At 47.5% G+C, this 9,032-nt stretch overlaps 1 pseudogene; it reads left to right on the top strand.

Moving 5' to 3' along the window:
• The first annotated feature begins 629 nt into the window (after positions 1–629).
• LOC102393785 lies at positions 630–8,652 on the top strand (annotated as a pseudogene).
• Positions 8,653–9,032: the final 380 nt, after the last annotated feature.

The following is a 9,032-nucleotide window of genomic DNA, read 5'->3' as shown; positions in this document are numbered from 1 at the left end:
AATAATGTCTGTCTCCTTTTACTTAAATGTAGGCTCCTTAATGGCTGGGGCCACTCTTGCCCGCTGCCCACATTTGCATCACCCATCGTAGCATCTGGCACACCTCTGGTGCTCTACAGATATTTGTTGAACATACAAGAAATCCTGAATTTGGAGGGACCTGTCACTAAAATTGCATTCTGCCCCAGCCGGGAGCTTTCTCACTCGGGATGCTGTGTGCACTAAACAGGGTTGGGTGTTTGGACTTGTCTGCCTGCTTCCATTTCTGTGGGGCATCAGAATCCCACTGCGGGAAATTACAGCGCCTGAAGATTTGGCTTCTGTCAGTTTCAAATCCTCTCCCACCAGCCCTGGCCCTAGCTCAGTCACAGTCATGACTGGCAGCCACCTTTCCTCCGGCCCCATGACACCTGTTGGCCATCACACCCAGTTAATTGGCCCCACAAGAGAGTTCTGGCAAAGGCAGCTGGTATGCCGGCCAATCTTCCCAGGCAATTGCTTGCATGAGGCATTGGCCTTGGCTTTGGAAACTGCCCTCGAAGGCCTTGGCCCACGTGGTTTTTGGGGCTACCTTACAACCCACGCTGGGTGTTGTATTTCCTTAGTTAACAGAGGAGCTGATGGAGGGGATGGACGTGCTTTACCCCGAAAGACTGAAGCATTATTTCCTGTTTCAGGGCGAGCGGGAGGTGGAGCCCAAAGCTCATGGAATCCTGAGTACGAGAGGCCTTTTGAGATGGTTAGGATGCTTGTCTCCAAGCCTCAGTTTCTGAACCTCCTGGGAACTTGTTAGAAACACTCCACCTCATACCTATTGAATCTGAATCTCTTGGGATGGGTGCAGCAATCTGTGTGTGTGTGTGTTTTAAATCATTATTATCTTTTAATTAAAAAAAAATTTTTTTTCAGCTGCACTAGGTCTTCGTTGTGGTTCGCAGCTCTCGCGTAGCGGCGCCCGGGCTCTAGAGCATGCAGGTTCCATAGCTGTGGCTCTCAGGTTCTTTAGCTGAAGAACAGGCTCAGTTGCCCTGTGGCATGCGGTATCCCAGTTTCCGGACCATGGATCGAACCCGTGTCCCCTGTATGGGAAGACAGATTCCCAACCACTGGACCATCAGGGAAGTCTCACAATCTGTGTTTTCGATCCCTCAGTTGGAAAGATCCCCTGGAGGAGGGCATGGCAACCCATTCCAGTATTCTTGCCTGGAGAATCCCCATGGACAGAGGAGTCTGGTGGGCTACAGTCCATGCGGTCTCAAAGAGTTGAACACGACTGAGCGACTAAGCACAGCACAGCACACCAGGTGATTTGGCTACATGCTCAGGTTTGTGACCCTCTGCTCTAGGCTGACCCCACCAGTTTTCAAGGGAGGACCTCAATCCTTAGGAAGGTCACCTTGACGCCTCCTCTCATGCAGGCATCTTCTCTGCTCATTGCAGCATATCTGCAGCTTGCTGGTGGGTTTTTTTTTTTTTTAATGTTTTCAGAATCATAAATAAGCTTATCACAGGCTATTACATTACCATGGCAACCTGGCAGCTGGTTAGAAAGAAGCAGGTAGCACAGCTGCCTTGGGGTCTCAGTGGCACTAAAGTAATTGTGGATTTTTTCTCTGCCAGTCTCTGCCTGGTCTCTTTGTTTTTCTCCTCTTTTCCTCCTCCTTTCTTCTCTGTTTGGCCCTTATTCCTCTCTCATCTCATTAGAAGCAACATGTGTTCTAATTGTTTTAGATTTTCCAAGGGCTGCCAAATCTAACCTCTCCTTTGAAACTAACAATAACACCATGAAATGGGCCGATGTGAGCAGGGCTATTTTACTGCTTTTTTATACCCATCAAAATGCTGTATTAAAATGTTCTTGAATTGATTAATTTATATTTTGATAAGGTACCTGCATAGAGTGCAAAATTCAAAAGGTACAAAATGGCACACACTAAGAGTAAGTCATGGACTTCCCTGGTGGCCCAGCGGCTAAAAATCTGCCCGCTAATGCAGGGGACGTGGGTTTGATCCCTGATCCAGGAAGATTCCACATGAGGTGGGGGCAACTAAGCCTGTGCCCTGTGACTAGCGAGCCTACATGCCCTAGGGCCTGTGCTTTTCAACAAGAGAAGCCACCACGATGAGAAGTCCGCTCGCCGCAACTAGAGAAAGTCTGTGCGCGTCAACAAAGACCCAGTGCAGCCAGAAAAATAAAATAATTTTTTAAAAAGAGTATGTCACCCCGTGACTCACCAGGATCCAGATCTTAGTGATCCTTCTCTAGCATTTAGAGTTGCCTCGTGCTTTTTAATAGCTGCATATCCCATGGCTGTAGATGTACCATCACTTATTTAAGTGGTCCCCTGTTGATAGATATTTGGGTTACTTCCAGTCTTTTGCTATTTTCATCCCCATTTTAAAGCCTGGGAACTCCATGATTCAGAGAAGGAAGTGTGGTCTGTGGAAACTCCCAAAGCAGTTGTGTGCATCTGCAGGCATTGCTTAGCTACTGAATCTAAGAAAAAAGGAAAAAAAAAAAAAAAAGAAAAGAAAAGAAAAAAGGAAGAGTTGACTGACTCCTGAATTGCAGACAAGAAAGAGCTACCCAGAGACCTGATTTCTTTTCTTGCCTTGCTAGTGTCTTACCTAGTTCAATTAAATTCTGCTAACATTGCCTGATGCCTGATATGTAGTTAAATAATTGTTTGTGAAAGTGTTTCATATCTGTCTTCCCTGCTAGGTGATAATCTTTGTTAGGGCAGGGACTGTGTTTTCTTCCCTACTGCATCCCTAACGGGTATTATACTCCTAGCAAACACTGAGTGTACAATAGATGCTCAACAAATAGCTGTTGAATGAATGAATGAATGGGCCAGGATTCTGTGTGGTTAAGATAAAGGGCTTGGAGGCCTGGGCTTGAATCCTGACTCTAACACTTATTAGCTGTATAATCGAAGACCCGTCACTCAGCATCTCTGTACCTCAGTTTCCTTGGCTGTGAAATGGGAATGCACTCTCCTGTTTGTTGGCAGGATCAAGTGAGTAATTGCAGATCAAGTGTCTAACACAAGGTCTGTAGAAAGTGAAGCTCAGCCATTTCTCTCAGCTTCTTCCAGGGTCATGTATGGCAGGGGAATTCTGATGGGGGAAACAAAAAAATCTTCTAAGACAAGCTAATTTGAGCTGGGCCCTGGGGAGGAGTTAAGATTCCGATTTGTGTGGCTAGGGCCAGATCTCTTTACTGAGTTCATCCAACTACAAAATGGAGATGATACACCAAGTTTCTGGCTTCCTCTGGGGAGATGGTCCCACTTAAAGCCCCCAAGAAGGAAGATAGCTCACAATTAAAAGTCACCATCATTATTTAGCTGGAAAAGTGCCTTCACAGAACAAGTGAACTGATCTCCACTAAATATGACTCTGCTTGTGTTGTGCATAATTGAATATTTAGTGTGGATTTAAAAAAAATTTTTGTATTGGGGTATAGCTGATTAACAAACACTGTTGTGATAGTTTCGGGTGAGCGTTGAAGGGACATTCATATACATGTATCCATTCTCCCCCAAGGGCTTCCCAGGTGGTGTTAGTGGTAAAGAATCCGCCTGCCAGTGCAGGAGACACAAGAGACATGGGTTTGATCCCTGGGTCAGGAAGATCCCCTGGAGGAGGAAATGACAACCTGTTCTAGTATTCTTGCCTGGAAAAACTCCATGAACAGAGGAGCCTGGGGGCCTACGTACAGTCCATGGGGCTGCAAATAGTCAGATATGATGGAGCAACTAAACGTACATTCTCCCCCAAACTCTGGTCCCATCCAGGCTGCTGCATAACATTGAGCAGAGTTCCATGTGCTACACAGTAGGTCCTTGTTAGTTATCCATTTTAAATATAACAGTGTGTACATGTCCATCCCAGACTCCCTAACTATCCCTTCCCCCATTCTTCCCCATGGCAGCCAGAATCTCCTTCATGAAGTCTGCGAGTCTTTGTTTTGTAATTAAGTTCATTTGTATCGTTTCTTTTTAGATTCCACACATGAGGGCTGCCATATGATATTTCTCCTTCTCTGTCTGACTTACTTCATTCAGCATGACACTCTCTAGGTCCTTTCATGTTGCCACAAATGGCATTATTTCATTCTTTTTAATGACTGAGTAATATTCCATTGCATATATGTACCACGTATTGTTTATCCATTTCTCTGCTGATGGACATTTAGGTTGCTTCCATGTCTGGAGTATTGTAAACAGTGCTGCAATGAACATCAGGGTGCGTGTATCTTTTGGGATCATGTTTTTCTCCAGATATATGCCCAGGAGTGGGATTGCAGGGTCATATGGTAGCTCCTGTTTTAGCTTTTTAAGGAACCTCCATTCTGTTCTCTATAGTGGTTGTACCAATCTACATTCCTACCCAAAAGTGTGGAGGGTTCCCATATGCTCTCCAGCATTTATTGTTTGTGGGTTTTTTGATGATAGCCATCCTGGCTGGTATGAGGTGAAATCTTATTGTAGTTTTGATTTGCATTTCTCTGATAATTAGCGATGCAGAACATCTTTTCATGTGCCTGGTTTAATGCAGCACTTCATAAAGGTGGAGGTAATTAGCACCATCCAGATGCTGGCTTCCTGTGAAGTTTTTGCTGCTTCCATGGCTGAAGGATTTTCAAGGAGATGAAGCTCTGGACTCTTTTCAGAACTTCAGTACTCTGGAAATATGAGCCCTGACCTGGCCTTTGCTTCAGCTGTAACCTCCTCCTGGAGATTGAATGTCACCTACTCTAGGATGCCCTCCATGATCAATGAAAGCAAAGTCTGATGCTTCTTCTGATTCTTACATCGTTCTGCACACACTTCTTTTGTAGAAACTCAAAATATCCTATTGTGTTCGTTTGTATCTATTCTGTCTCTCTCACCAGAGCCTAAGATCTTATTCCAGTGTTTCCCTGATATATAGTTGGCTCTCAGTGAATTTCTGCTGGATACAACTTTTCAGGTTTCAAAATTGTGGGAAACCTGGGGTCTTGAGAACAAGTTATAGCATTTGGATTTTCCTGGGAAGGGCAAACCCTCTGTGGTGTTGATGTGTACTCTACCTTCTGATGGAAGTCCTGTGTGATGACTTAATGAGCCCATGGGTGAACCTCTCCTCCTCTGAAGCAGACATGCTCCTGGAGTATTCTAGAGCACAGTATTAGGATCTGAGTTTACTGATGCTGAAGCTGGAGCTCCAATACTTTGGCCACCTGATGTGAGGAGCCAACTTTGATGACCAATGACCATCATTGGAACAGACCTTGATGCTGGGAAAGATTGAAAGCAAAAGAAGTCAGCAGAGGTTTAGATGGTTGGATAACATCACTGACTCAATGGACATGATTCTGAGCAAGCTCTGGGAGATAGTGAAGGACAGGGAAGCCTGTTGTGCTTCCATGGACACTAAATGTGTCCAGTTTAGTGACTGGACAACAACAACAAACCATGGGTTTATAATTTTTTAATGAATTAATTTATTTTTGGCTGTGCTGGGTCTTGATTGATGTGTGTGGGCCTTCTTTAGTTGCCATGAGTGGGGGCTACTCTCTAGTTGCGATACGTGAGCTTCTCATTACAGCGGCTTCTCTTTTGTGGAGCACAGGCTCTAGAGCACAGGCTTAGGAGCTGTGGGGCATGGGCCCAGTTGCCCCACAGCATATGGAATCTTCCTGGACTAGAGATCAAATCCATGTCCCCTGCACAGACAGGTGAGTCTTAACCACTAGACCACCAGGGAAGTCCACCATGGGTTTATAGACACTCAAGTGTGAAATCTAGCCTTTAGTTCAAGTTCACACCTTGTAGAAAGCAAGAGAACAGTCCATAAATTATCAAAGTTGGTTATCTGCTAGAAGGCTCCTGGAGGCCCAGAGAAAGAATCCAAAATATGATGAGCCTCCACTATTGTTTAGGCTCTGCTGGCTCCAAGATGAATGTGTTCCTTGCCTTTCTGGCACATAAAGTATGTCCTCCCCATTTGGAGAGAAATACATAAAATATGCTTCCTCACCAATGGATACATTCTGGATTTACCAGGATGCACCACACTCAACATTCCTCGTTTCTTGCTGGAGCCAAACCTAAGGGCAGAGAAGGAGTTAATGGAACACGGCAGGACTGAAGGCGCTCAGGCAGGAACCCCAAGGTCAGGCGTGGCCAGGATCCACTTGCTCCGAACAAGGCCCTAGACTTGGGACCCTTAGAGCTGGCACTCCTGCCCCACGTTCAGAATCTGGAGTGGGGGATTCTGATGGGCCGTGCTTAAGTTCAGCATCTTTGCTTCAGCCTGAGGAGAGGGTGTGTTCATCCCATCCACTTGCCACAGTGAGGGGGGCCTGTCTCCTCCTACCTCTTGGGAGTCCCACAAATGGGGGTTCAGATTTTGGGCAGCCCAAGAGACAAATGGCAGTTTTTCCCCGACTCTGTGAACTCCATATTCTCTTGTAGTACTCTTCAGAAGAGCTCCATGTCCTACTCACTCAACAAACATTCATTTCAACCTACACGTACCCCAGGCAGGGTGCTAGGTGCTGGGAGGTAGGAGTGAACAACGGAGACAGAGTTTATATCCTAGAGGGGGAGAGACTGATGACAACAAGCACATAAGACAACCTGTGATGAATGCTATAAAGGAAATAGGCAGGAAGCTGTGATAGAAAGTAAAAGAGATCTACTTAGAGAAGTTTTGTAATCTATTCCCCAAAACTTAGTGGCTTAAAATATCCATCCATGATTTTGTGGGTCAGGAATTTGGGAAAGGCTGGGCTGAGAGGTTCACCTCTGCTCCAAGTGGGATAAGTTGAGGTGTTTGGGGCTGAGGCATCCCATTCCAAGATGGTTTCTTTTTTGCTCACAACTTTGTAGTGAAAAACTTCAAATATACAAAAAAAAAAAGTTGAAAGAATTGTATAGCACATGCTATGCCTACCACTTAGATTCTACACTTAACATTCTACCATCTTTGCTTTATCACACATCTGTCTGTCTTTCTACCTCTCCAAATGGCTTCTTCACTCCTAGGTCTGGTGTCTGCTCAGATTCCCTTCCTCCCTATGTGGCTTGGACTTCTCACAGCTCACTGGTCTAGGGCTGGTCATACCTCTTAGCTGATGGCTGACTTTCAGGCTAGTTGGGCACGAAGTCTGAGATGGACACAGCATCTCTTCCATTGTACGTAGTTGGTCCAAGCAATCATAGGGCAGAAAAGACCCTACCCTGTGGGATGAACAACACTGCTGGAGCCATTTCTAGAAAAAATAACTAGCTAGAAAAGGTGATCATGGGAGATGTTTCTGAAAAGGTAGTGTTTGGGATGAGCCCTGAGTGATGCAAATGAGCCTCTCTTGTGAAGAGCAAGGAGCAGAGGTGAAGACATCAACAAAGGCAAAGGTTTGGAGGTGGAAAAGCAAGTCTTGTGCCTCACTTTCCTTTGTGTATGTGTTAACTGCTCAGTCGTGTCTGACTCTTTGCGACTTGGTGGACTGTAGCCCGCCAGGCTCCTCTGTCCAGGGAATTCTCCAGGTAAGAATACTGGAGTGGAGTCTCTGGCCCAACCTTCAAGTGCGCCTGTGCGCGCCTGGTGGGATAGAGTCCTGAGACTGCAGCCATAGAGCTGCCAGGGGTTCGAAGCCAGGGGCCGAGTTCGTATCCCCGCAGCGATGCTGTTTGACAAGATACTGGAGAGACCACAACGCTGCCTCCTAGGCGTCATGAATTCCCATTCAGCTTCCAGCTGCCACCGACGCTAGTGACTTCCTTTGAAGGCAAACACGGCAGTGTCAGATACTGCATCAAAGCCACCCTCCACCGGCCCTGGTCCCTGCCCGTCGGACAAAGAAGGTGTTTACTGTTATTGAGCCTGTGGACAGCAACACACCGCTCTGCTGGCCCCTCAAGCCGGAGCTCGGGAAAAGATCGCCCAATCCTGGTACAATAACCATGGCCTTGTCTTCCTCTCAGCCAAGATCGACGGCAAGGGCTACACATCAGGTGAAGTGATCCCTGTCTTCGCCGAGATCGACAATGGCTCCACGCGCCCCGTGCTCCCTCAGGCAGCTGTGGTCCAGACCCAGACCTTCATGGAGCGAAGTGCCCGCAAACAGAAGCGAGCTGTGGTGGCTACCCTCTTGGGGAAGCTTGTGGGCCCCAGGTGGCGGGCACTGTGGCAGGGCCAGGCACTGTGGCAGGGCTGGGCTCTGCGGATCCCTCCCGTCCTTCTATCTTGCACGGTCGTGTGCTACACGTGGACTATGCCCTCAAGGTCTGTGTGGACATCCCGGGCTCATCCAAGCTGCTCTTGGAGCTCCCACTGGTCTTCGGCACCATCCCCCTGCACCCTTTCGGCAGCCGCTCATCCAGTGTGGGCAGCCATGCCAGCTTCCTGATGGACTGGGGCCTGGGGTTCCTGCCAGAGCAGCCTGAAGCCCCTCCTGAGTACTCCGAGGTGGTGCCTGATAAGGAGGTGGCAGCCATGGAACAGAGCCTCTTGCCACTACTGCAAGACCCTGATGTGAGCATGGAAGTCCCCTTCTTTGCCTACATCCAGGAGTTCCACTACCGTCCACCACCCCTGTACTCCGAGGACTATCCAAACCCACCCTCCGAGGCCAGGAGGCCCTGCTGCATGACCTGCTGAGTGTCAAGTGGAAACTTCAAAGGATAAGGTGTTTACACATGCTTCCAGCCACCGTGGACATGAGCAAGGAGTGGCTAGATGAAGAACAGACTGGGCTGACTACATTGAAGTTGGGGAAACTGAGTCTCAGAACAAAACGGGGCCATTCCAACATCACACAAAGGAAGAGCCAGTCTGGAGTCTTGACATATCTGGACTGGTCCTCATAAGGTACCAGATACCCACAGTAGGATCTGAGAAACCATTCAACCAGTCTGTGTCGGCCTATGTTCCCTCAGAAACCTCCAGTCTGGGAGCGACAGAACCAGACATAAATACTTCCAGACCCACAGGACCAGAGGAAAGGACTGCGAGCTGGGAGAGTCCAAAGAGGGAGTGGA

Source organism: Bubalus bubalis, chromosome 14, assembly GCF_019923935.1.
Source record: "Bubalus bubalis isolate 160015118507 breed Murrah chromosome 14, NDDB_SH_1, whole genome shotgun sequence".
Taxonomy (NCBI): Eukaryota; Metazoa; Chordata; class Mammalia; order Artiodactyla; family Bovidae; genus Bubalus; species Bubalus bubalis.
The sequence above is the reverse complement of the archived record's forward strand: the minus strand, read 5'-3'. Positions and strand labels throughout refer to the sequence as shown.